Below are 21,541 nucleotides of genomic sequence, written 5' to 3' on the forward strand. Positions count from 1 at the left end.
TGCAAGTAATAGTCACACTCCAACATTTTTGAAATACATTAGTGGTCTTTACTGATGTGGAACATGTGCTACTACTTCTTCTACTTAATGTGTGTAGCAATTTTACACAACTGTATATAATTTGCATATGGCCCGCCCACAGTATCATGTGGTGTATAAGGTCACCATCAATGTAACAGTCCTGCAGAACAACTCTAAGTACACTGAGACCCCTTTGTTATCTGGAAAATTTGCTCTTTTAGTATTTGTCCAGCAGGTCTTCAAGTATTGAAGGCCTTCAAATGTGGTTCAAAAAACAGATTTAGCTGATTTATTGATTGCAGTCTCTTTCCTTTGTTTGTCTTGAGTGCAGTTTTACATTATGCTGTTTTGATTTTATATCAGTCAGTGTTTTTTTTTTTTAAGTTTGATATGTTGTTTTGTGAGCTCTAGCTGTTTTTTTTCTCCTGCAACAGTACTGCTAATAAAAGTCCAACTCCATCATCACAAATTTATATTAGAGGGTTTCTAAAGTGTACATATTTTCACAACTTTTCTGAAATACATTAAGTGTCCTTACCTAATTTAAACTTGTACTACTACTTCTTCTACTTAATGTGTGTAGCAAATGTATAGAACTGTATATAATTTGGATATTACCCACGCACAGCGTGCAGAACAACCTATACTACACTGAGATCCCTTTACCATCAGAAAAATGAGCTCTTTTAGTATTTGTCTATCAGGTCTTCAAATATTGAAAGCCAAAATATATGGTTTGAAAATCTGAACACTGATTTATTCCTTAGAATAGGTCTATTTTTGTTTAGGTAGTAGATAACTGCTCTAGGTTATTTGAATTAAAATTCCAATTAGTTTATTAGCAGTTTTTTTAAATAATTGTGTGTGTAGTCTGTTAGGTACTGTAAGTTTAGTCAAAGAGAAGTCAATTAGTAGTACCGTTGATGTAAACTTGTACTACTACTTAATTTGTGTAGAAATTGCACATCATTTGCATGAGGCCCACCCACAGCTTCATTTAGGTGAGGTGTATAAGGTCACCATCAATGTAACAGTCCTGCAGAACAACTCTAAGTACACTGAGACACCTTCATCCTCAGGAAAATTTGCTCTTTTAGTATTTGTCCAGCAAGTCTTCAAATGTTGAAGGCTCCCATATGTTGTTCCAAAACCAGGCAACTGATTGATTTCTGTCGCCATTCTAATCATGCATAAGTGTAGGGTAATTGTTCATATCATAATTTTTGGCAAGTGCAATTTTGTATAAGATATTCATTTGAGTAATTTGGTGCTTTTTGAGTTGAAAGTGCATGTTTATTCTACCTAAATTTGTACCTGTCTTTCACAGAATTAAAATTTTTGTATCATTCTGTAACCATACTGCAAGTAATAGTCTGTGTGTAGTCTGTAATGTACTGTAAGTTTAGTCAGAGAGAAGTCAATAAGTAGTACAGTTGATGTAAACTTGTACTACTACTTAATTTGTGTAGAAATTGCACATCATTTGCATAAGGCCCACCCACAGCTTCATTTAGGTGAGGTGTATAAGGTCACCATCAATGTAACAGTCCTGCAGAACAACTCTAAGTACACTGAGACCCCTTTGTTATCTGGAAAATTTGCTCTTTTAGTATTTGTCCAGCAGGTCTTCAAGTATTGAAGGCCTTCAAATGTGGTTCAAAAAACAGATTTAGCTGATTTATTGATTGCAGTCTTTCTCATTTGTTTGTCTTGAGCGTAGTTGTACATGATGCTGTTTTGATTTTATATCAGTCAGTTTTTTTTTTTCTAAAGTTTGATATGTTGTTTTGTGTGCTCTAGCTGTTTGTTTCCTTCTGCAACAGTACTGCTAATAAAAGTCCAACTCCATCATCACAAATTTACATTAGAGGGTTTCTAAAGTGTACATATTTTCACAACTTTTCTGAAATACATTAAGTGTCTTTACCTAATTTAAACTTGTACTACTACTTCTTCTACTTAATGTGTGTAGCAAATGTATAGAACTGTATATAATTTGGATATTACCCACGCACAGCGTGCAGAACAACCTATACTACACTGAGATCCCTTCACCATGAGAAAAATGAGCTCTTTTAGTATTTGTCTATCAGGTCTTCAAATATTGAAAGCCAAAATATATGGTTTGAAAATCTGAACACTGATTTATTCCTTAGAATAGGTCTATTTTTGTTTAGGTAGTAGATAACTGCTCTAGGTTATTTAAATGAAAGTTCCAATTAGTTTATTATCAGTTTTTTTAAATAATTGTGTGTGTAGTCTGTTGTGTACTGTAAGTTTAGTCAAAGAGAAGTCAATTAGTAGTACAGTTGATGTAAACTTGTACTACTACTTAATTTGTGTAGAAATTGCACATCATTTGCATGAGGCCCACCCACAGCTTCATTTAGGTGAGGTGTATAAGGTCACCATCAATGTAACAGTCCTGCAGAACAACTCTAAGTACACTGAGACACCTTCATCCTCAGGAAAATTTGCTCTTTTAGTATTTGTCCAGCAAGTCTTCAAATATTGAAGGCTCCCATATGTTATTCCAAAAACAGGCAACTGATTGATTTCTGTCACCATTCTAATCATGCATAAGTGTAGGGTAATTGTTCATATCATAATTTTGTACAAGGGCTATTTTGTATAAGAAATTCTGTTGAGTAATTTGGTGCTTTTTGAGTTGGAAGTGCATGTTTATTCTACCTAAATTTGTACCTGTCTTTCACAGAATTAAAATTGTTGTATCATTCTGTAACCATACTGCAAGTGATAGTCACACTCCAACATTTTTGAAATACATTAGTGGTCTTTACTGATGTGGAACATGTGCTACTACTTCTTCTACTTAATGTGTGTAGCAATTTTACACAACTGTATATAATTTGCATATGACCCGCCCACAGTATCATGTGGTGTATAAGGTCACCATCAATGTAACAGTCCTGCAGAACAACTCTAAGTACACTGAGACCCCTTTGTTATCTGGAAAATTTGCTCTTTTAGTATTTGTCCAGCAGGTCTTCAAGTATTGAAGGTCCTCAAATGTGGTGCAAAAAACAGATTTAGCTGATTTATTGATTGCAGTCTCTCTCCTTTGTTTGTCTTGAGTGTAGTTGTACATGATGCTGTTTTGATTTTATATCAGTCAGTGTTTTTTTTTCTAAAGTTTGATATGTTGTTTTGTGAGCTCTAGCTGTTTGTTTCCTCCTGCAACAGTACTGCTAATAAAAGTCCAACTCCATCATCACAAATTTACATTAGAGGGTTTCTAAAGTGTACATATTTTCACAACTTTTCTGAAATACATTAAGTGTCCTTACTTAATTTAAACTTGTACTACTACTTCTTCTGCTTAATGTGTGTAGCAAATGTATAGAACTGTATATAATTTGGATATTACCCACGCACAGCGTGCAGAACAACCTATACTACACTGAGATCCCTTCACCATGAGAAAAATGAGCTCTTTTAGTATTTGTCTATCAGGTCTTCAAATATTGAAAGCCAAAATATATGGTTTGAAAATCTGAACAATGATTTATTCCTTAGAATAGGTCTATTTTTGTTTAGGTAGTAGATAACTGCTCTATGTTATTTGAATGAAAATTCCAATTAGTTTATTAGCAGTGTTTTTTAAATAATTGTGTGTGTAGTCTGTTAGGTACTGTAAGTTTAGTCAAAGAGAAGTCAATTAGTAGTACCGTTGATGTAAACTTGTACTACTACTTAATTTGTGTAGAAATTGCACATCATTTGCATGAGGCCCACCCACAGCTTCATTTAGGTGAGGTGTATAAGGTCACCATCAATGTAACAGTCCTGCAGAACAACTCTAAGTACACTGAGACACCTTCATCCTCAGGAAAATTTGCTCTTTTAGTATTTGTCCAGCAAGTCTTCAAATATTGAAGGCTCCCATATGTTATTCCAAAAACAGGCAACTGATTGATTTCTGTCGCCATTCTAATCATGCATAAGTGTAGGGTAATTGTTCATTTCATAATTTTTGGCAAGTGCAATTTTGTATAAGAAATTCTGTTGAGTAATTTGGTGCTTTTTGAGTTGGAAGTGCATGTTTATTCTACCTAAATTTGTACCTGTCTTTCACAGAATTAAAATTGTTGTATCATTCTGTAACCATACTGCAAGTAATAGTCACACTCCAACATTTTTGAAATACATTAGTGGTCTTTACTGATGTGGAACATGTGCTACTACTTCTTCTACTTAATGTGTGTAGCAATTTTACACAACTGTATATAATTTGCATATGACCCGCCCACAGTATCATGTGGTGTATAAGGTCACCATCAATGTAACAGTCCTGCAGAACAACTCTAAGTTCACTGAGACCCCTTTGTTATCTGGAAAATTTGCTCTTTTGGTATTTGTCCAGCAGGTCTTCAAGTATTGAAGGCTCTCAAATGTGGTTTAAAAACAGATCTAGCTGATTTATTGATTGCAGTCTTTCTCCTTTGTTTGTCTTGAGTGTAGTTGTACATGATGCTGTTTTGATTTTATATCAGTCAGTGTTTTTTTTTCTAAAGTTTGATATGTTGTTTTGTGAGCTCTAGCTGTTTGTTTCCTTCTGCAACAGTACTGCTAATAAAAGTCCAACTCCATAATCACAAATTTACATTAGAGGGTTTCTAAAGTGTACATATTTTCACAACTTTTCTGAAATACATTAAGTGTCCTTACTTAAGTTAAACTTGTACTACTACTTCTTCTACTTAATGTGTGTAGCAAATGTATAGAACTGTATATAATTTGGATATTACCCACGCACAGCTGCAAAACAACCTATACTACACTGAGATCCCTTCACCATGAGAAAAATGATCTCTTTTAGTATTTGTCTATCAGGTCTTCAAATATTGAAAGCCAAAATATATGGTTTGAAAATCTGAACACTGATTTATTCCTTAGAATAGGTCTATTTTTATTTAGGTAGTAGATAACTGCTCTAGGTTATTTGAATGAAAATTCCAATTAGTTTATTAGAATTTTTTTAAAATAATTGTGTGTATAGTCTGTTATGTACTGTAAGTTTAGTCAAAGAGAAGTCAATTAGTAGTACAGTTGATGTAAATTTGTACTACTACTTAATTTGTGTAGAAATTGCACATCATTTGCATGAGGCCCACCCACAGCTTCATTTAGGTGAGGTGTATAAGGTCACCATCAATGTAACAGTCCTGCAGAACAACTCTAAGTACACTGAGACACCTTCATTCTCAGGAAAATTTGCTCTTTTAGTATTTGTCCAGCAAGTCTTCAAATATTGAAGGCTCCCATATGTTATTCCAAAAACAGGCAATTGATTGATTTCTGTCGCCATTCTAATCATGCATAAGTGTAGGGTAATTGTTCATATCATAATTTTTGGCAAGTGCAATTTTGTATAAGAAATTCTGTTGAGTAATTTGGTGCTTTTTGAGTTGAAAGTGCATGTTTATTCTACCTAAATTTGTACCTGTCTTTCACAGAATTAAAATTGTTGTATCATTCTGTAACCATACTGCAAGTAATAGTCACACTCCAACATTTTTGAAATACATTAGTGGTCTTTACTGATGTGGAACATGTGCTACTACTTCTTCTACTTAATGTGTGTAGCAATTTTACACAACTGTATATAATTTGCATATGACCCGCCCACAGTATCATGTGGTGTATAAGGTCACCATCAATGTAACAGTACTGCAGAACAACTCTAAGTTCACTGAGACCCCTTTGTTATCTGGAAAATTTGCTCTTTTGGTATTTGTCCAGCAGGTCTTCAAGTATTGAAGGCCCTCAAATGTGGTTTAAAAACAGATCTAGCTGATTTATTGATTGCAGTCTTTCTCCTTTGTTTGTCTTGAGTGTAGTTGTACATGATGCTGTTTTGATTTTATATCAGTCAGTGTTTTTTTTTCTAAAGTTTGATATGTTGTTTTGTGAGCTCTAGCTGTTTGTTTCCTTCTGCAACAGTACTGCTAATAAAAGTCCAACTCCATAATCACAAATTTACATTAGAGGGTTTCTAAAGTGTACATATTTTCACAACTTTTCTGAAATACATTAAGTGTCCTTACTTAAGTTAAACTTGTACTACTACTTCTTCTACTTAATGTGTGTAACAAATGTATAGAACTGTATATAATTTGGATATTACCCACGCACAGCTGCAAAACAACCTATACTACACTGAGATCCCTTCACCATGAGAAAAATGATCTCTTTTAGTATTTGTCTATCAGGTCTTCAAATATTGAAAGCCAAAATATATGGTTTGAAAATCTGAACACTGATTTATTCCTTAGAATAGGTCTATTTTTATTTAGGTAGTAGATAACTGCTCTAGGTTATTTGAATGAAAATTCCAATTACTTTATTAGCATTTTTTTAAAATAATTGTGTGTATAGTCTGTTATGTACTGTAAGTTTAGTCAAAGAGAAGTCAATTAGTAGTACAGTTGATGTAAATTTGTACTACTACTTAATTTGTGTAGAAATTGCACATCATTTGCATGAGGCCCACCCACAGCTTCATTTAGGTGAGGTGTATAAGGTCACCATCAATGTAACAGTCCTGCAGAACAACTCTAAGTACACTGAGACACCTTCATTCTCAGGAAAATTTGCTCTTTTTTAGTATTTGTCCAGCAAGTCTTCAAATATTGAAGGCTCCCATATGTTATTCCAAAAACAGGCAACTGATTGATTTCTGTCGCCATTCTAATCATGCATAAGTGTAGGGTAATTGTTCATATCATAATTTTTGGCAAGTGCAATTTTGTATAAGAAATTCTGTTGAGTAATTTGTTGCTTTTTGAGTTGAAAGTGCATGTTTATTCTACCTAAATTTGTACCTGTCTTTCACAGAATTAAAATTGTTGTATCATTCTGTAACCATACTGCAAGTAATAGTCACACTCCAACATTTTTGAAATACATTAGTGGTCTTTACTGATGTGGAACATGTGCTACTACTTCTTCTACTTAATGTGTGTAGCAATTTTACACAATCATGTGTAAATCACCCGCCCACAGTATCATGTGGTGTATAAGGTCACCATCAATGTAACAGTCCTGCAGAACAACTCTAAGTACACTGAGACCCCTTTGTTATCTGGAAAATTTGCTCTTTTAGTATTTGTCCAGCAGGTCTTCAAGTATTGAAGGCCTTCAAATGTGGTTCAAAAAACAGATTTAGCTGATTTATTGATTGCAGTCTCTTTCCTTTGTTTGTCTTGAGTGCAGTTTTACATTATGCTGTTTTGATTTTATATCAGTCAGTGTTTTTTTTTTTTAAGTTTGATATGTTGTTTTGTGAGCTCTAGCTGTTTTTTTCCTCCTGCAACAGTACTGCTAATAAAAGTCCAACTCCATCATCACAAATTTATATTAGAGGGTTTCTAAAGTGTACATATTTTCACAACTTTTCTGAAATACATTAAGTGTCCTTACCTAATTTAAACTTGTACTACTACTTCTTCTACTTAATGTGTGTAGCAAATGTATAGAACTGTATATAATTTGGATATTACCCACGCACAGCGTGCAGAACAACCTATACTACACTGAGATCCCTTTACCATCAGAAAAATGAGCTCTTTTAGTATTTGTCTATCAGGTCTTCAAATATTGAAAGCCAAAATATATGGTTTGAAAATCTGAACACTGATTTATTCCTTAGAATAGGTCTATTTTTGTTTAGGTAGTAGATAACTGCTCTAGGTTATTTGAATTAAAATTCCAATTAGTTTATTAGCAGTTTTTTTAAATAATTGTGTGTGTAGTCTGTTAGGTACTGTAAGTTTAGTCAAAGAGAAGTCAATTAGTAGTACCGTTGATGTAAACTTGTACTACTACTTAATTTGTGTAGAAATTGCACATCATTTGCATGAGGCCCACCCACAGCTTCATTTAGGTGAGGTGTATAAGGTCACCATCAATGTAACAGTCCTGCAGAACAACTCTAAGTACACTGAGACACCTTCATCCTCAGGAAAATTTGCTCTTTTAGTATTTGTCCAGCAAGTCTTCAAATGTTGAAGGCTCCCATATGTTGTTCCAAAACCAGGCAACTGATTGATTTCTGTCGCCATTCTAATCATGCATAAGTGTAGGGTAATTGTTCATATCATAATTTTTGGCAAGTGCAATTTTGTATAAGATATTCTGTTGAGTAATTTGGTGCTTTTTGAGTTGAAAGTGCATGTTTATTCTACCTAAATTTGTACCTGTCTTTCACAGAATTAAAATTTTTGTATCATTCTGTAACCATACTGCAAGTAATAGTCTGTGTGTAGTCTGTAATGTACTGTAAGTTTAGTCAGAGAGAAGTCAATAAGTAGTACAGTTGATGTAAACTTGTACTACTACTTAATTTGTGTAGAAATTGCACATCATTTGCATAAGGCCCACCCACAGCTTCATTTAGGTGAGGTGTATAAGGTCACCATCAATGTAACAGTCCTGCAGAACAACTCTAAGTACACTGAGATCCCTTTGTTATCTGGAAAATTTGCTCTTTTAGTATTTGTCCAGCAGGTTTTCAAGTATTGAAGGCCCTCAAATGTGGTTCAAAAAACAGATTTAGCTGATTTATTGATTGCAGTCTTTCTCCTTTGTTTGTCTTGAGTGTAGTTGTACATGATGCTGTTTTGATTTTATATCAGTCAGTGTTTTTTTTTCTAAAGTTTGATATGTTGTTTTGTGAGCTCTAGCTGTTTGTTTCCTTCTGCAACAGTACTGCTAATAAAGGTCCAACTCCATTATCACAAATTTACATTAGAGGTTTTCTAAAGTGTACATATTTTCACAACTTTTCTGAAATACATTAAGTTTCTTTACTTAATTTAAACTTGTACTACTACTTCTTCTACTTAATGTGTGTAGCAAATGTATAGAACTGTATATAATTTGGATATTACCCACGCACAGCTGCAGAACAACCTATACTACACTGAGATCCCTTCAGCATGAGAAAAATGAGCTCTTTTAGTATTTGTCTATCAGGTCTTCAAATATTGAAAGCCAACATATATGGTTTGAAAATCTGAACACAAATTTATTCCTTAGAATAGGTCTATTTTTATTTAGGTAGTAGATAACTGCTCTAGGTTATTTGAATGAAAATTCCAATTAGTTTATTAGCATTTTTTGTTAAATAATTGTGTGTATAGTCTGTTATGTACTGTAAGTTTAGTCAAAGAGAAGTCAATTAGTAGTACAGTTGATGTAAACTTGTACTACTACTTAATTTGTGTAGAAATTGCACATCATTTGCATGAGGCCCACCCACAGCTTCATTTAGGTGAGGTGTATAAGGTCACCATCAATGTAACAGTCCTGCAGAACAACTCTAAGTACACTGAGACACCTTCATCCTCAGGAAAATTTGCTCTTTTAGTATTTGTCCAGCAAGTCTTCAAATATTGAAGGCTCCCATATGTTATTCCAAAAACAGGCAACTGATTGATTTCTGTCGCCATTCTAATCATGCATAAGTGTAGAGTAGTTGTTCATATCATAATTTTGTACAAGGGCTATTTTGTATAAGAAATTCTGTTGAGTAATTTGGTGCTTTTTGAGTTGGAAGTGCATGTTTATTCTACCTAAATTTGTACCTGTCTTTCACAGAATTAAAATTGTTGTATCATTCTGTAACCATACTGCAAGTGATAGTCACACTCCAACATTTTTGAAATACATTAGTGGTCTTTACTGATGTGGAACATGTGCTACTACTTCTTCTACCTAATGTGTGGAGCAATTTTACACAACTGTATATAATTTGCATATGACCCGCCCACAGTATCATGTGGTGTATAAGGTCACCATCAATGTAACAGTCCTGCAGAACAACTCTAAGTACACTGAGACCCCTTTGTTATCTGGAAAATTTGCTCTTTTAGTATTTGTCCAGCAGGTCTTCAAGTATTGAAGGCCTTCAAATGTGGTTCAAAAAACAGATTTAGGTGATTTATTGATTGCAGTCTTTCTCATTTGTTTGTCTTGAGCGTAGTTGTACATGATGCTGTTTTGATTTTATATCAGTCAGTGTTTTTTTTTCTAAAGTTTGATATGTTGTTTTGTGAGCTCTAGCTGTTTGTTTCCTCCTGCAACAGTACTGCTAATAAAAGTCCAACTCCATCATCACAAATTTACATTAGAGGGTTTCTAAAGTGTACATATTTTCACAACTTTTCTGAAATACATTAAGTGTCTTTACCTAATTTAAACTTGTACTACTACTTCTTCTACTTAATGTGTGTAGCAAATGTATAGAACTGTATATAATTTGGATATTACCCACGCACAGCGTGCAGAACAACCTATACTACACTGAGATCCCTTCACCATGAGAAAAATGAGCTCTTTTAGTATTTGTCTATCAGGTCTTCAAATATTGAAAGCCAAAATATATGGTTTGAAAATCTGAACACTGATTTATTCCTTAGAATAGGTCTATTTTTGTTTAGGTAGTAGATAACTGCTCTAGGTTATTTAAATGAAAGTTCCAATTAGTTTATTATCAGTTTTTTTAAATAATTGTGTGTGTAGTCTGTTGTGTACTGTAAGTTTAGTCAAAGAGAAGTCAATTAGTAGTACAGTTGATGTAAACTTGTACTACTACTTAATTTGTGTAGAAATTGCACATCATTTGCATGAGGCCCACCCACAGCTTCATTTAGGTGAGGTGTATAAGGTCACCATCAATGTAACAGTCCTGCAGAACAACTCTAAGTACACTGAGACACCTTCATCCTCAGGAAAATTTGCTCTTTTAGTATGTGTCCAGCAAGTCTTCAAATATTGAAGGCTCCCATATGTTATTCCAAAAACAGGCAACTGATTGATTTCTGTCACCATTCTAATCATGCATAAGTGTAGGGTAATTGTTCATATCATAATTTTGTACAAGGGCTATTTTGTATAAGAAATTCTGTTGAGTAATTTGGTGCTTTTTGAGTTGGAAGTGCATGTTTATTCTACCTAAATTTGTACCTGTCTTTCACAGAATTAAAATTGTTGTATCATTCTGTAACCATACTGCAAGTGATAGTCACACTCCAACATTTTTGAAATACATTAGTGGTCTTTACTGATGTGGAACATGTGCTACTACTTCTTCTACTTAATATGTGTAGCAATTTTACACAACTGTATATAATTTGCATATGACCCGCCCACAGTATCATGTGGTGTATAAGGTCACCATCAATGTAACAGTCCTGCAGAACAACTCTAAATACACTGAGACACCTTCATTCTCAGGAAAATTTGCTCTTTTAGTATTTGTCCAGCAAGTCTTCAAATATTGAAGGCTCCCATATGTTATTCCAAAAACAGGCAACTGATTGATTTCTGTCGCCATTCTAATCATGCATAAGTGTAGGGTAGTTGTTCATATCATAATTTTGTACAAGGGCTATTTTGTATAAGAAATTCTGTTGAGTAATTTGGTGCTTTTTGAGTTGGAAGTGCATGTTTATTCTACCTAAATTTGTACCTGTCTTTCACAGAATTAAAATTGTTGTATCATTCTGTAACCATACTGCAAGTGATAGTCACACTCCAACATTTTTGAAATACATTAGTGGTCTTTACTGATGTGGAACATGTGCTACTACTTCTTCTACCTAATGTGTGTAGCAATTTTACACAACTGTATATAATTTGCATATGACCCGCCCACAGTATCATGTGGTGTATAAGGTCACCATCAATGTAACAGTCCTGCAGAACAACTCTAAGTACACTGAGACCCCTTTGTTATCTGGAAAATTTGCTCTTTTAGTATTTGTCCAGCAGGTCTTCAAGTATTGAAGGCCTTCAAATGTGGTTCAAAAAACAGATTTAGCTGATTTATTGATTGCAGTCTTTCTCATTTGTTTGTCTTGAGCGTAGTTGTACATGATGCTGTTTTGATTTTATATCAGTCAGTTTTTTTTTTTCTAAAGTTTGATATGTTGTTTTGTGTGCTCTAGCTGTTTGTTTCCTTCTGCAACAGTACTGCTAATAAAAGTCCAACTCCATCATCACAAATTTACATTAGAGGGTTTCTAAAGTGTACATATTTTCACAACTTTTCTGAAATACATTAAGTGTCTTTACCTAATTTAAACTTGTACTACTACTTCTTCTACTTAATGTGTGTAGCAAATGTATAGAACTGTATATAATTTGGATATTACCCACGCACAGCGTGCAGAACAACCTATACTACACTGAGATCCCTTCACCATGAGAAAAATGAGCTCTTTTAGTATTTGTCTATCAGGTCTTCAAATATTGAAAGCCAAAATATATGGTTTGAAAATCTGAACACTGATTTATTCCTTAGAATAGGTCTATTTTTGTTTAGGTAGTAGATAACTGCTCTAGGTTATTTAAATGAAAGTTCCAATTAGTTTATTATCAGTTTTTTTAAATAATTGTGTGTGTAGTCTGTTGTGTACTGTAAGTTTAGTCAAAGAGAAGTCAATTAGTAGTACAGTTGATGTAAACTTGTACTACTACTTAATTTGTGTAGAAATTGCACATCATTTGCATGAGGCCCACCCACAGCTTCATTTAGGTGAGGTGTATAAGGTCACCATCAATGTAACAGTCCTGCAGAACAACTCTAAGTACACTGAGACACCTTCATCCTCAGGAAAATTTGCTCTTTTAGTATTTGTCCAGCAAGTCTTCAAATATTGAAGGCTCCCATATGTTATTCCAAAAACAGGCAACTGATTGATTTCTGTCACCATTCTAATCATGCATAAGTGTAGGGTAATTGTTCATATCATAATTTTGTACAAGGGCTATTTTGTATAAGAAATTCTGTTGAGTAATTTGGTGCTTTTTGAGTTGGAAGTGCATGTTTATTCTACCTAAATTTGTACCTGTCTTTCACAGAATTAAAATTGTTGTATCATTCTGTAACCATACTGCAAGTGATAGTCACACTCCAACATTTTTGAAATACATTAGTGGTCTTTACTGATGTGGAACATGTGCTACTACTTCTTCTACTTAATGTGTGTAGCAATTTTACACAACTGTATATAATTTGCATATGACCCGCCCACAGTATCATGTGGTGTATAAGGTCACCATCAATGTAACAGTCCTGCAGAACAACTCTAAGTACACTGAGACCCCTTTGTTATCTGGAAAATTTGTTCTTTTAGTATTTGTCCAGCAGGTTTTCAAGTATTGAAGGCCCTCAAATGTGGTTCAAAAAACAGATTTAGCTGATTTATTGATTGCAGTCTTTCTCCTTTGTTTGTCTTGAGTGTAGTTGTACATGATGCTGTTTTGATTTTATATCAGTCAGTGTTTTTTTTTCTAAAGTTTGATATGTTGTTTTGTGAGCTCTAGCTGTTTGTTTCCTTCTGCAACAGTACTGCTAATAAAGGTCCAACTCCATTATCACAAATTTACATTAGAGGGTTTCTAAAGTGTACATATTTTCACAACTTTTCTGAAATACATTAAGTGTCTTTACCTAATTTAAACTTGTTCTACTACTTCTTCTACTTAATGTGTGTAGCAAATGTATAGAACTGTATATCATTTGGATATTACCCACGCACAGCTGCAGAACAACCTATACTACACTGAGATCCCTTCAGCATGAGAAAAATGAGCTCTTTTAGTATTTGTCTATCAGGTCTTCAAATATTGAAAGCCAACATATATGGTTTGAAAATCTGAACACTAATTTATTCCTTAGAATAGGTCTATTTTTATTTAGGTAGTAGATAACTGCTCTAGGTTATTTGAATGAAAATTCCAATTAGTTTATTAGCATTTTTTGTTAAATAATTGTGTGTATAGTCTGTTATGTACTGTAAGTTTAGTCAAAGAGAAGTCAATTAGTAGTACAGTTGATGTAAACTTGTACTACTACTTAATTTGTGTAGAAATTGCACATCATTTGCATGAGGCCCACCCACAGCTTCATTTAGGTGAGGTGTATAAGGTCACCATCAATGTAACAGTCCTGCAGAACAACTCTAAGTACACTGAGACACCTTCATCCTCAGGAAAATTTGCTCTTTTAGTATTTGTCCAGCAAGTTTTCAAATATTGAAGGCTCCCATATGTTATTCCAAAAACAGGCAACTGATTGATTTCTGTCGCCATTCTAATCATGCATAAGTGTAGGGTAATTGTTCGTATCATAATTTTGTACAAGGGCTATTTTGTATAAGAAATTCTGTTGAGTAATTTGGTGCTTTTTGAGTTGGAAGTGCATGTTTATTCTACCTAAATTTGTACCTGTCTTTAATAGAATTAAAATTGTTGTATCATTCTGTAACCATACTGCAAGTGATAGTCACACTCCAACATTATTGAAATACATTAGTGGTCTTTACTGATTGGAACATGTGCTACTACTTCTTCTACTTAATGTGTGTAGCAATTTTACACAACTGTATATAATTTGCATATGACCCGCCCACAGTATCATGTGGTGTATAAGGTCACCATCAATGTAACAGTCCTGCAGAACAACTCTAAGTACACTGAGACCCGTTTGTTATCTGGAAAATTTGCTCTTTTAGTATTTGTCCAGCAGGTCTTCAAGTATTGAAGGCCTTCAAGTGTGGTTCAAAAAACAGATTTAGCTGATTTATTGATTGCAGTCTTTCTCATTTGTTTGTCTTGAGCGTAGTTGTACATGATGCTGTTTTGATGTTATATCAGTCAGTATTTTTTTTTCTAAAGTTTGATACGTTGTTTTGTGAGCTCTAGCTGTTTGTTTCTAAAGTGTACATATTTTCACAACTTTTCTGAAATACATTAAGTGTCTTTACCTAATTTAAACTTGTACTACTACTTCTTCTACTTAATGTGTGTAGCAAATGTATAGAACTGTATATAATTTGGATATTACCCACGCACAGCGTGCAGAACAACCTATACTACACTTTGATCCCTTCACCATGAGAAAAATGAGCTCTTTTAGTATTTGTCTATCAGGTCTTCAAATATTGAAAGCCAAAATATATGGTTTGAAAATCTGAACACTGATTTATTCCTTAGAATAGGTCTATTTTTGTTTAGGTAGTAGATAACTGCTCTAGGTTATTTAAATGAAAGTTCCAATTAGTTTATTATCAGTTTTTTTAAATAATTGTGTGTGTAGTCTGTTGTGTACTGTAAGTTTAGTCAAAGAGAAGTCAATTAGTAGTACAGTTGATGTAAACTTGTACTACTACTTAATTTGTGTAGAAATTGCACATCATTTGCATGAGGCCCACCCACAGCTTCATTTAGGTGAGGTGTATAAGGTCACCATCAATGTAACAGTCCTGCAGAACAACTCTAAGTACACTGAGACACCTTCATCCTCAGGAAAATTTGCTCTTATAGTATTTGTCCAGCAAGTCTTCAAATATTGAAGGCTCCCATATGTTATTCCAAAAACAGGCAACTGATTGATTTCTGTCGCCATTCTCATCATGCATAAGTGTAGGGTAATTGTTCATATCATAATTTTGTACAAGGGCTATTTTGTATAAGAAATTCTGTTGAGCAATTTGGTGCTTTTTGAGTTGGAAGTGCATGTTTATTCTACCTAAATTTGTACCTGTCTTTCACAGAATTAAAATTGTTGTATCATTCTGTAACCATACTGCAAGTGATAGTCACACTCCAACATTTTTGAAATACATTAGTGGTCTTTACTGATGTGGAACATGTGCTACTACTTCTTCTACTTAATATGTGTAGCAATTTTACACAACTGTATATAATTTGCATATGACCCGCCCACAGTATCATGTGGTGTATAAGGTCATCATCAATGTAACAGTCCTGCAGAACAACTCTAAGTACACTGAGACCCCTTTGTTATCTGGAAAATTTGCTCTTTTAGTATTTGTCCAGCAGGTTTTCAAGTATTGAAGGCCCTCAAATGTGGTTCAAAAAACAGATTTAGCTGTTTTATTGATTGCAGTCTTTCTCCTTTGTTTGTCTTGAGTGTAGTTGTACATGATGCTGTTTTGAATTTATATCAGTCAGTGTTTTTTTTTCTAAAGTTTGATATGTTGTTTTGTGAGCTCTAGCTGTTTGTTTCCTTCTGCAACAGTACTGCTAATAAAAGTCCAACTCCATCATCACAAATTTACATTAGAGGGTTTCTAAAGTGTACATATTTTCACAACTTTTCTGAAATACATTAAGTGTCTTTACTTAATTTAAACTTGTACTACTACTTCTTCTACTTAATGTGTGTAGCAAATGTATAGAACTGTATATAATTTGGATATTACCCACGCACAGCGTGCAGAACAACCTATACTACACTGAGATCCCTTCACCATGAGAAAAATGAGCTCTTTTAGTATTTGTCTATCAGGTCTTCAAATATTGAAAGCCAAAATATATGGTTTGAAAATCTGAACACTGATTTATTCCTTAGAATAGGTCTATTTTTATTTAGGTAGTAGATAACTGCTCTGGGTTATTTGAATGAAAATTCCAACTAGTTTATTAGCATTTTTTTTTTAAATAATTGTGTGTATAGTCTGTTATGTACTGTAAGTTTAGTCAAAGAGAAGTCAATTAGTAGTACAGTTGATGTAAACTTGTACTACTACTTAATTTGTGTAGAAATTGCACATCATTTGCATGAGGCCCACCCACAGCTTCATTTAGCTGAGGTGTATAAGGTCACCATCAATGTAACAGTCCTGCAGAACAACTCTAAGTACACTGAGACACCTTCATCCTCAGGAAAATTTGCTCTTTTAGTATTTGTCCAGCAAGTCTTCAAATATTGAAGGCTCCCATATGTTGTTCCAAAAACAGGCAACTGATTGATTTCTGTCGCCATTCTAATCATGCATAAGTGTAGGGTAGTTGTTCGTATCATAATTTTGTACAAGGGCTATTTTGTATAAGAAATTCTGTTGAGTAACTTGGTGCTTTTTGAGTTGGAAGTGCATGTTTATTCTACCTAAATTTGTACCTGTCTTTCACAGAATTAAAATTGTTGTATCATTCTGTAACCATACTGCAAGTGATAGTCACACTCCAACATTTTTGAAATACATTAGTGGTCTTTACTGATGTGGAACATGTGCTACTACTTCTTCTACTTAATGTGTGTAGCAATTTTACACAACTGTATATAATTTGCATATGACCCGCCCACAGTATCATGTGGTATATAAGGTCACCATCAATGTAACAGTCCTGCAGAACAACTCTAAGTACACTAAGACCCCTTTGTTATCTGGAAAATTTGCTCTTTTAGTATTTGTCCAGCAGGTTTTCAAGTATTGAAGGCCCTCAAATGTGGTTCAAAAAACAGATTTAGCTGTTTTATTGATTACAGTCTTTCTCCTTTGTTTGTCTTGAGTGTAGTTGTACATGATGCTGTTTTGAATTTATATCAGTCAGTGTTTTTTTTTCTAAAGTTTGATATGTTGTTTTGTGAGCTCTAGCTGTTTGTTTCCTTCTGCAACAGTACTGCTAATAAACGTCCAACTCCATCATCACAAATTTACATTAGGGGGTTTCTAAAGTGTACATATTTTCACAACTTTTCTGAAATACATTAAGTGTCTTTACTTAATTTAAACTTGTACTACTACTTCTTCTACTTAATGTGTGTAGCAAATGTATAGAACTGTATATCATTTGGATATTACCCACGCACAGCGTGCAGAACAACCTATACTACACTGAGATCCCTTCACCATGAGAAAAATGAGCTCTTTTAGTATTTGTCTATCAGGTCTTCAAATATTGAAAGCCAAAATATATGGTTTGAAAATCTGAACACTGATTTATTCCTTAGAATAGGTCTATTTTTGTTTAGGTAGTAGATAACTGCTCTAGGTTATTTGAATGAAAATTCCAACTAGTTTATTAGCATTTTTTTTTTAAATAATTGTGTGTATAGTCTGTTATGTACTGTAAGTTTAGTCAAAGAGAAGTCAATTAGTAGTACAGTTGATGTAAACTTGTACTACTACTTAATTTGTGTAGAAATTGCACATCATTTGCATGAGGCCCACCCACAGCTTCATTTAGGTGAGGTGTATAAGGTCACCATCAATGTAACAGTCCTGCAGAACAACTCTAAGTACACTGAGACACCTTCATCCTCAGGAAAATTTGCTCTTTTAGTATTTGTCCAGCATGTCTTCAAATATTGAAGGCTCCCATATGTTGTTCCAAAAACAGGCAACTGATTGATTTCTGTCGCCATTCTAATCATGCATAAGTGTAGGGTAGTTGTTCGTATCATAATTTTGTACAAGGGCTATTTTGTATAAGAAATTCTGTTGAGTAATTTGGTGCTTTTTGAGTTGGAAGTGCATGTTTATTCTACCTAAATTTGTACCTGTCTTTCACAGAATTAAAATTGTTGTATCATTCTGTAACCATACTGCAAGTGATAGTCACACTCCAACATTTTTGAAATACATTAGTGGTCTTTACTGATGTGGAACATGTGCTACTACTTCTTCTACTTAATGTGTGTAGCAATTTTACACAACTGTATATAATTTGCATATGACCCGCCCACAGTATCATGTGGTGTATAAGGTCACCATCAATGTAACAGTCCTGCAGAACAACTCTAAGTACACTGAGACCCCTTTGTTATCTGGAAAATTTGCTCTTTTAGTATTTGTCCAGCAGGTCTTCAAGTATTGAAGGCCCTCAAATGTGATTCAAAAAACAGATTTAGCTGATTTATTGATTGCAGTCTTTCTCCTTTGTTTGTCTTGAGTGTAGTTGTACATGATGCTGTTTTGATTTTATATCAGTCAGTGTTTTTTTTTCTAAAGTTTGATATGTTGTTTTGTGAGCTCTAGCTCTTTGTTTCCTTCTGCAACAGTACTGCTAATAAAGGTCCAACTCCATTATCACAAATTTACATTAGAGGTTTTCTAAAGTGTACATATTTTCACAACTTTTCTGAAATACATTAAGTGTCTTTACTTAATTTAAACGTGTACTACTACTTCTTCTACTTAATGTGTGTAGCAAATTTATAGAACTGTATATAATTTGGATATTACCCACGCACAGCGTGCAGAACAACCTATACTACACTGAGATCCCTTCACCATGAGAAAAATGAGCTCTTTTAGTATTTGTCTATCAGGTCTTCAAATATTGAAAGCCAAAATATATGGTTTGAAAATCTGAACACTGATTTATTCCTTAGAATAGGTCTATTTTTGTTTAGGTAGTAGATAACTGCTCTAGGTTATTTAAATGAAAATTCCAACTAGTTTATTAGCATTTTTTTTAAATAATTGTGTGTATAGTCTGTTATGTACTGTAAGTTTAGTCAAAGAGAAGTCAATTAGTAGTACAGTTGATGTAAACTGGTACTACTACTTAATTTGTGTAGAAATTGCACATCATTTGCATGAGGCCCACCCACAGCTTCATTTAGGTGAGGTGTATAAGGTCACCATCAATGTAACAGTCCTGCAGAACAACTCTAAGTACACTGAGACACCTTCATCCTCAGGAAAATTTGCTCTTTTAGTATTTGTCCAGCAAGTCTTCAAATATTGGAGGCTCCCATATGTTATTCCAAAAACAGGCAACTGATTGATTTCTGTCACCATTCTAATCATGCATAAGTGTAGGGTAATTGTTCATATCATAATTTTGTACAAGGGCTATTTTGTATAAGAAATTCTGTTGAGTAATTCGGTGCTTTTTGAGTTGGAAGTGCATGTTTATTCTACCTAAATTTGTACCTGTCTTTCACAGAATTAAAATTGTTGTATCATTCTGTAACCATACTGCAAGTGATAGTCACACTCCAACATTTTTGAAATACATTAGTGGTCTTTACTGATGTGGAACATGTGCTACTACTTCTTCTACTTAATGTGTGTAGCAATTTTACACAACTGTATATAATTTGCATATGACCCGCCCACAGTATCATGTGGTGTATAAGGTCACCATCAATGTAACAGTCCTGCAGAACAACTCTAAGTACACTGAGACCCCATTGTTATCTGGAAAATTTGCTCTTTTAGTATTTGTCCAGCAGGTTTTCAAGTATTGAAGGCCCTCAAATGTGGTTCAAAAAACAGATTTAGCTGTTTTATTGATTGCAGTCTTTCTCCTTTGTTTGTCTTGAGTGTAGTTGTACATGATGCTGTTTTGATTTTATATCAGTCAGTGTTTTTTTTTCAAAGTTTGATATGTTGTTTTGTGAGCTCTAGCTGTTTGTTTCCTTCTGCAACAGTACTGCTGATAAAAGTCCAACTCCATCATCACAAATTTACATTAGAGGGTTTCTAAAGTGTACATATTTTCACAACTTTTCTGAAATACATTAAGTGTCTTTACTTAATTTAAACTTGTACTACTACTTCTTCTACTTAATGTGTGTAGCAAATGTATAGAACTGTATATAATTTGGATATTACCCACGCACAGCATGCAGAACAACCTATACTACACTGAGATCCCTTCACCATGAGAAAAATGAGCTCTTTTAGTATTTGTCTATCAGGTCTTCAAATATTGAAAGCCAAAATATATGGTTTGAAAATCTGAACACTGATTTATTCCTTAGAATAGGTCTATTTTTTTTTTAGGTAGTAGATAACTGCTCTAGGTTATTTGAATGAAAATTCCAACTAGTTTATTAGCATTTTTTTTAAAATAATTGTGTGTATAGTCTGTTATGTACTGTAAGTTTAGTCAAAGAGAAGTCAATTAGTAGTACAGTTGATGTAAACTTGTACTACTACTTAATTTGTGTAGAAATTGAACATCATTTGCATGAGGCCCACCCACAGCTTCATTTAGGTGAGGTGTATAAGGTCACCATCAATGTAACAGTCCTGCAGAACAACTCTAAGTACACTGAGACACCTTCATCCTCAGGAAAATTTGCTCTTTTAGTATTTGTCCAGCAAGTCTTCAAATATTGAAGGCTCCCATATGTTGTTCCAAAAACAGGCAACTGATTGATTTCTGTCACTGTTTTAATCATGCATAAGTGTAGGGTAATTGTTCATATCATAATTTTGTACAAGCGCTATTTTGTATAAGAAATTCTGTTGAGTAATTTGGTGCTTTTTGAGTTGGAAGTGCATGTTTATTCTACCTAAATTTGTACCTGTCTTTCACAGAATTAAAATTGTTGTATCATTCTGTAACCATACTGCAAGTGATAGTCACGCTCCAACATTTTTGAAATACATTAGTGGTCTTTCCTGATGTGGAACATGTGCTACTACTTCTTCTACTTAATGTGTGTAGCAATTTTACACAACTGTATATAATTTGCATATGACCCGCCCACAGTATCATGTGGTGTATAAGGTCACCATCAATGTAACAGTCCTGCAGAACAACTCTAAGTACACTGAGACCCCTTTGTTATCTGGAAAATTTGCTCTTTTAGTATTTGTCCAGCAGGTTTTCAAGTATTGAAGGCCCTCAAATGTGGTTCAAAAAACAGATTTAGCTGATTTATTGATTGCAGTCTCTCTCCTTTGTTTGTTTTGAGTGTAGTTGTACATGATGCTGTTTTGAT

At 33.9% G+C, this 21,541-nt stretch overlaps 47 non-coding genes across 47 annotated transcripts; all 47 read left to right on the forward strand.

Moving 5' to 3' along the window:
- Positions 1-224: 224 nt before the first annotated feature.
- On the forward strand, positions 225-279 carry LOC140552410 (U7 small nuclear RNA). Its single transcript, XR_011979347.1, has one exon. It is a non-coding gene; the product is annotated as a U7 small nuclear RNA (small nuclear RNA).
- A 414-nt stretch (positions 280-693) lies between these two features.
- LOC140552581 (U7 small nuclear RNA) lies at positions 694-748 on the forward strand. The gene has a single exon (XR_011979503.1). It is a non-coding gene; the product is annotated as a U7 small nuclear RNA (small nuclear RNA).
- A 352-nt stretch (positions 749-1,100) lies between these two features.
- On the forward strand, positions 1,101-1,155 carry LOC140552463 (U7 small nuclear RNA). Its single transcript, XR_011979396.1, has one exon. It is a non-coding gene; the product is annotated as a U7 small nuclear RNA (small nuclear RNA).
- Positions 1,156-1,613: 458 nt separating this feature from the next.
- On the forward strand, positions 1,614-1,668 carry LOC140552411 (U7 small nuclear RNA). The gene has a single exon (XR_011979348.1). It is a non-coding gene; the product is annotated as a U7 small nuclear RNA (small nuclear RNA).
- A 414-nt stretch (positions 1,669-2,082) lies between these two features.
- LOC140552582 (U7 small nuclear RNA) lies at positions 2,083-2,137 on the forward strand. The gene has a single exon (XR_011979504.1). It is a non-coding gene; the product is annotated as a U7 small nuclear RNA (small nuclear RNA).
- Positions 2,138-2,489: 352 nt separating this feature from the next.
- Positions 2,490-2,544, forward strand: LOC140552443 (U7 small nuclear RNA). Its single transcript, XR_011979377.1, has one exon. It is a non-coding gene; the product is annotated as a U7 small nuclear RNA (small nuclear RNA).
- Positions 2,545-2,994: 450 nt separating this feature from the next.
- LOC140552507 (U7 small nuclear RNA) lies at positions 2,995-3,049 on the forward strand. The gene has a single exon (XR_011979435.1). It is a non-coding gene; the product is annotated as a U7 small nuclear RNA (small nuclear RNA).
- A 414-nt stretch (positions 3,050-3,463) lies between these two features.
- On the forward strand, positions 3,464-3,518 carry LOC140552584 (U7 small nuclear RNA). The gene has a single exon (XR_011979505.1). It is a non-coding gene; the product is annotated as a U7 small nuclear RNA (small nuclear RNA).
- Positions 3,519-3,871: 353 nt separating this feature from the next.
- LOC140552444 (U7 small nuclear RNA) lies at positions 3,872-3,926 on the forward strand. The gene has a single exon (XR_011979378.1). It is a non-coding gene; the product is annotated as a U7 small nuclear RNA (small nuclear RNA).
- A 450-nt stretch (positions 3,927-4,376) lies between these two features.
- Positions 4,377-4,431, forward strand: LOC140552529 (U7 small nuclear RNA). The gene has a single exon (XR_011979457.1). It is a non-coding gene; the product is annotated as a U7 small nuclear RNA (small nuclear RNA).
- Positions 4,432-4,843: 412 nt separating this feature from the next.
- On the forward strand, positions 4,844-4,898 carry LOC140552628 (U7 small nuclear RNA). The gene has a single exon (XR_011979545.1). It is a non-coding gene; the product is annotated as a U7 small nuclear RNA (small nuclear RNA).
- Positions 4,899-5,250: 352 nt separating this feature from the next.
- Positions 5,251-5,305, forward strand: LOC140552445 (U7 small nuclear RNA). Its single transcript, XR_011979379.1, has one exon. It is a non-coding gene; the product is annotated as a U7 small nuclear RNA (small nuclear RNA).
- A 450-nt stretch (positions 5,306-5,755) lies between these two features.
- On the forward strand, positions 5,756-5,810 carry LOC140552419 (U7 small nuclear RNA). The gene has a single exon (XR_011979355.1). It is a non-coding gene; the product is annotated as a U7 small nuclear RNA (small nuclear RNA).
- A 412-nt stretch (positions 5,811-6,222) lies between these two features.
- LOC140552629 (U7 small nuclear RNA) lies at positions 6,223-6,277 on the forward strand. The gene has a single exon (XR_011979546.1). It is a non-coding gene; the product is annotated as a U7 small nuclear RNA (small nuclear RNA).
- Positions 6,278-6,629: 352 nt separating this feature from the next.
- LOC140552524 (U7 small nuclear RNA) lies at positions 6,630-6,686 on the forward strand. Its single transcript, XR_011979452.1, has one exon. It is a non-coding gene; the product is annotated as a U7 small nuclear RNA (small nuclear RNA).
- A 443-nt stretch (positions 6,687-7,129) lies between these two features.
- On the forward strand, positions 7,130-7,184 carry LOC140552412 (U7 small nuclear RNA). Its single transcript, XR_011979349.1, has one exon. It is a non-coding gene; the product is annotated as a U7 small nuclear RNA (small nuclear RNA).
- Positions 7,185-7,598: 414 nt separating this feature from the next.
- Positions 7,599-7,653, forward strand: LOC140552585 (U7 small nuclear RNA). The gene has a single exon (XR_011979506.1). It is a non-coding gene; the product is annotated as a U7 small nuclear RNA (small nuclear RNA).
- A 352-nt stretch (positions 7,654-8,005) lies between these two features.
- LOC140552464 (U7 small nuclear RNA) lies at positions 8,006-8,060 on the forward strand. Its single transcript, XR_011979397.1, has one exon. It is a non-coding gene; the product is annotated as a U7 small nuclear RNA (small nuclear RNA).
- Positions 8,061-8,518: 458 nt separating this feature from the next.
- On the forward strand, positions 8,519-8,573 carry LOC140552402 (U7 small nuclear RNA). Its single transcript, XR_011979339.1, has one exon. It is a non-coding gene; the product is annotated as a U7 small nuclear RNA (small nuclear RNA).
- A 413-nt stretch (positions 8,574-8,986) lies between these two features.
- On the forward strand, positions 8,987-9,041 carry LOC140552616 (U7 small nuclear RNA). Its single transcript, XR_011979534.1, has one exon. It is a non-coding gene; the product is annotated as a U7 small nuclear RNA (small nuclear RNA).
- Positions 9,042-9,394: 353 nt separating this feature from the next.
- LOC140552446 (U7 small nuclear RNA) lies at positions 9,395-9,449 on the forward strand. Its single transcript, XR_011979380.1, has one exon. It is a non-coding gene; the product is annotated as a U7 small nuclear RNA (small nuclear RNA).
- A 450-nt stretch (positions 9,450-9,899) lies between these two features.
- LOC140552414 (U7 small nuclear RNA) lies at positions 9,900-9,954 on the forward strand. Its single transcript, XR_011979350.1, has one exon. It is a non-coding gene; the product is annotated as a U7 small nuclear RNA (small nuclear RNA).
- A 414-nt stretch (positions 9,955-10,368) lies between these two features.
- LOC140552586 (U7 small nuclear RNA) lies at positions 10,369-10,423 on the forward strand. Its single transcript, XR_011979507.1, has one exon. It is a non-coding gene; the product is annotated as a U7 small nuclear RNA (small nuclear RNA).
- Positions 10,424-10,775: 352 nt separating this feature from the next.
- On the forward strand, positions 10,776-10,830 carry LOC140552546 (U7 small nuclear RNA). The gene has a single exon (XR_011979471.1). It is a non-coding gene; the product is annotated as a U7 small nuclear RNA (small nuclear RNA).
- A 450-nt stretch (positions 10,831-11,280) lies between these two features.
- LOC140552447 (U7 small nuclear RNA) lies at positions 11,281-11,335 on the forward strand. The gene has a single exon (XR_011979381.1). It is a non-coding gene; the product is annotated as a U7 small nuclear RNA (small nuclear RNA).
- Positions 11,336-11,785: 450 nt separating this feature from the next.
- On the forward strand, positions 11,786-11,840 carry LOC140552415 (U7 small nuclear RNA). The gene has a single exon (XR_011979351.1). It is a non-coding gene; the product is annotated as a U7 small nuclear RNA (small nuclear RNA).
- Positions 11,841-12,254: 414 nt separating this feature from the next.
- Positions 12,255-12,309, forward strand: LOC140552587 (U7 small nuclear RNA). Its single transcript, XR_011979508.1, has one exon. It is a non-coding gene; the product is annotated as a U7 small nuclear RNA (small nuclear RNA).
- A 352-nt stretch (positions 12,310-12,661) lies between these two features.
- LOC140552448 (U7 small nuclear RNA) lies at positions 12,662-12,716 on the forward strand. The gene has a single exon (XR_011979382.1). It is a non-coding gene; the product is annotated as a U7 small nuclear RNA (small nuclear RNA).
- Positions 12,717-13,166: 450 nt separating this feature from the next.
- Positions 13,167-13,221, forward strand: LOC140552513 (U7 small nuclear RNA). The gene has a single exon (XR_011979441.1). It is a non-coding gene; the product is annotated as a U7 small nuclear RNA (small nuclear RNA).
- Positions 13,222-13,634: 413 nt separating this feature from the next.
- Positions 13,635-13,689, forward strand: LOC140552617 (U7 small nuclear RNA). The gene has a single exon (XR_011979535.1). It is a non-coding gene; the product is annotated as a U7 small nuclear RNA (small nuclear RNA).
- Positions 13,690-14,042: 353 nt separating this feature from the next.
- On the forward strand, positions 14,043-14,097 carry LOC140552514 (U7 small nuclear RNA). Its single transcript, XR_011979442.1, has one exon. It is a non-coding gene; the product is annotated as a U7 small nuclear RNA (small nuclear RNA).
- A 449-nt stretch (positions 14,098-14,546) lies between these two features.
- Positions 14,547-14,601, forward strand: LOC140552416 (U7 small nuclear RNA). Its single transcript, XR_011979352.1, has one exon. It is a non-coding gene; the product is annotated as a U7 small nuclear RNA (small nuclear RNA).
- A 349-nt stretch (positions 14,602-14,950) lies between these two features.
- Positions 14,951-15,005, forward strand: LOC140552588 (U7 small nuclear RNA). The gene has a single exon (XR_011979509.1). It is a non-coding gene; the product is annotated as a U7 small nuclear RNA (small nuclear RNA).
- Positions 15,006-15,357: 352 nt separating this feature from the next.
- Positions 15,358-15,412, forward strand: LOC140552515 (U7 small nuclear RNA). The gene has a single exon (XR_011979443.1). It is a non-coding gene; the product is annotated as a U7 small nuclear RNA (small nuclear RNA).
- Positions 15,413-15,862: 450 nt separating this feature from the next.
- On the forward strand, positions 15,863-15,917 carry LOC140552403 (U7 small nuclear RNA). The gene has a single exon (XR_011979340.1). It is a non-coding gene; the product is annotated as a U7 small nuclear RNA (small nuclear RNA).
- A 414-nt stretch (positions 15,918-16,331) lies between these two features.
- Positions 16,332-16,386, forward strand: LOC140552590 (U7 small nuclear RNA). The gene has a single exon (XR_011979510.1). It is a non-coding gene; the product is annotated as a U7 small nuclear RNA (small nuclear RNA).
- A 354-nt stretch (positions 16,387-16,740) lies between these two features.
- LOC140552449 (U7 small nuclear RNA) lies at positions 16,741-16,795 on the forward strand. Its single transcript, XR_011979383.1, has one exon. It is a non-coding gene; the product is annotated as a U7 small nuclear RNA (small nuclear RNA).
- A 450-nt stretch (positions 16,796-17,245) lies between these two features.
- On the forward strand, positions 17,246-17,300 carry LOC140552404 (U7 small nuclear RNA). The gene has a single exon (XR_011979341.1). It is a non-coding gene; the product is annotated as a U7 small nuclear RNA (small nuclear RNA).
- A 414-nt stretch (positions 17,301-17,714) lies between these two features.
- Positions 17,715-17,769, forward strand: LOC140552591 (U7 small nuclear RNA). Its single transcript, XR_011979511.1, has one exon. It is a non-coding gene; the product is annotated as a U7 small nuclear RNA (small nuclear RNA).
- Positions 17,770-18,123: 354 nt separating this feature from the next.
- LOC140552535 (U7 small nuclear RNA) lies at positions 18,124-18,178 on the forward strand. Its single transcript, XR_011979461.1, has one exon. It is a non-coding gene; the product is annotated as a U7 small nuclear RNA (small nuclear RNA).
- Positions 18,179-18,628: 450 nt separating this feature from the next.
- On the forward strand, positions 18,629-18,683 carry LOC140552389 (U7 small nuclear RNA). The gene has a single exon (XR_011979328.1). It is a non-coding gene; the product is annotated as a U7 small nuclear RNA (small nuclear RNA).
- A 414-nt stretch (positions 18,684-19,097) lies between these two features.
- LOC140552592 (U7 small nuclear RNA) lies at positions 19,098-19,152 on the forward strand. The gene has a single exon (XR_011979512.1). It is a non-coding gene; the product is annotated as a U7 small nuclear RNA (small nuclear RNA).
- A 352-nt stretch (positions 19,153-19,504) lies between these two features.
- LOC140552497 (U7 small nuclear RNA) lies at positions 19,505-19,559 on the forward strand. The gene has a single exon (XR_011979426.1). It is a non-coding gene; the product is annotated as a U7 small nuclear RNA (small nuclear RNA).
- Positions 19,560-20,009: 450 nt separating this feature from the next.
- On the forward strand, positions 20,010-20,064 carry LOC140552405 (U7 small nuclear RNA). The gene has a single exon (XR_011979342.1). It is a non-coding gene; the product is annotated as a U7 small nuclear RNA (small nuclear RNA).
- Positions 20,065-20,477: 413 nt separating this feature from the next.
- On the forward strand, positions 20,478-20,532 carry LOC140552593 (U7 small nuclear RNA). The gene has a single exon (XR_011979513.1). It is a non-coding gene; the product is annotated as a U7 small nuclear RNA (small nuclear RNA).
- A 354-nt stretch (positions 20,533-20,886) lies between these two features.
- LOC140552450 (U7 small nuclear RNA) lies at positions 20,887-20,941 on the forward strand. The gene has a single exon (XR_011979384.1). It is a non-coding gene; the product is annotated as a U7 small nuclear RNA (small nuclear RNA).
- Positions 20,942-21,391: 450 nt separating this feature from the next.
- On the forward strand, positions 21,392-21,446 carry LOC140552406 (U7 small nuclear RNA). Its single transcript, XR_011979343.1, has one exon. It is a non-coding gene; the product is annotated as a U7 small nuclear RNA (small nuclear RNA).
- Positions 21,447-21,541: the final 95 nt, after the last annotated feature.

Source organism: Salminus brasiliensis, chromosome 3 (genome assembly GCF_030463535.1).
Source record: "Salminus brasiliensis chromosome 3, fSalBra1.hap2, whole genome shotgun sequence".
NCBI lineage: Eukaryota > Metazoa > Chordata > Actinopteri > Characiformes > Bryconidae > Salminus > Salminus brasiliensis.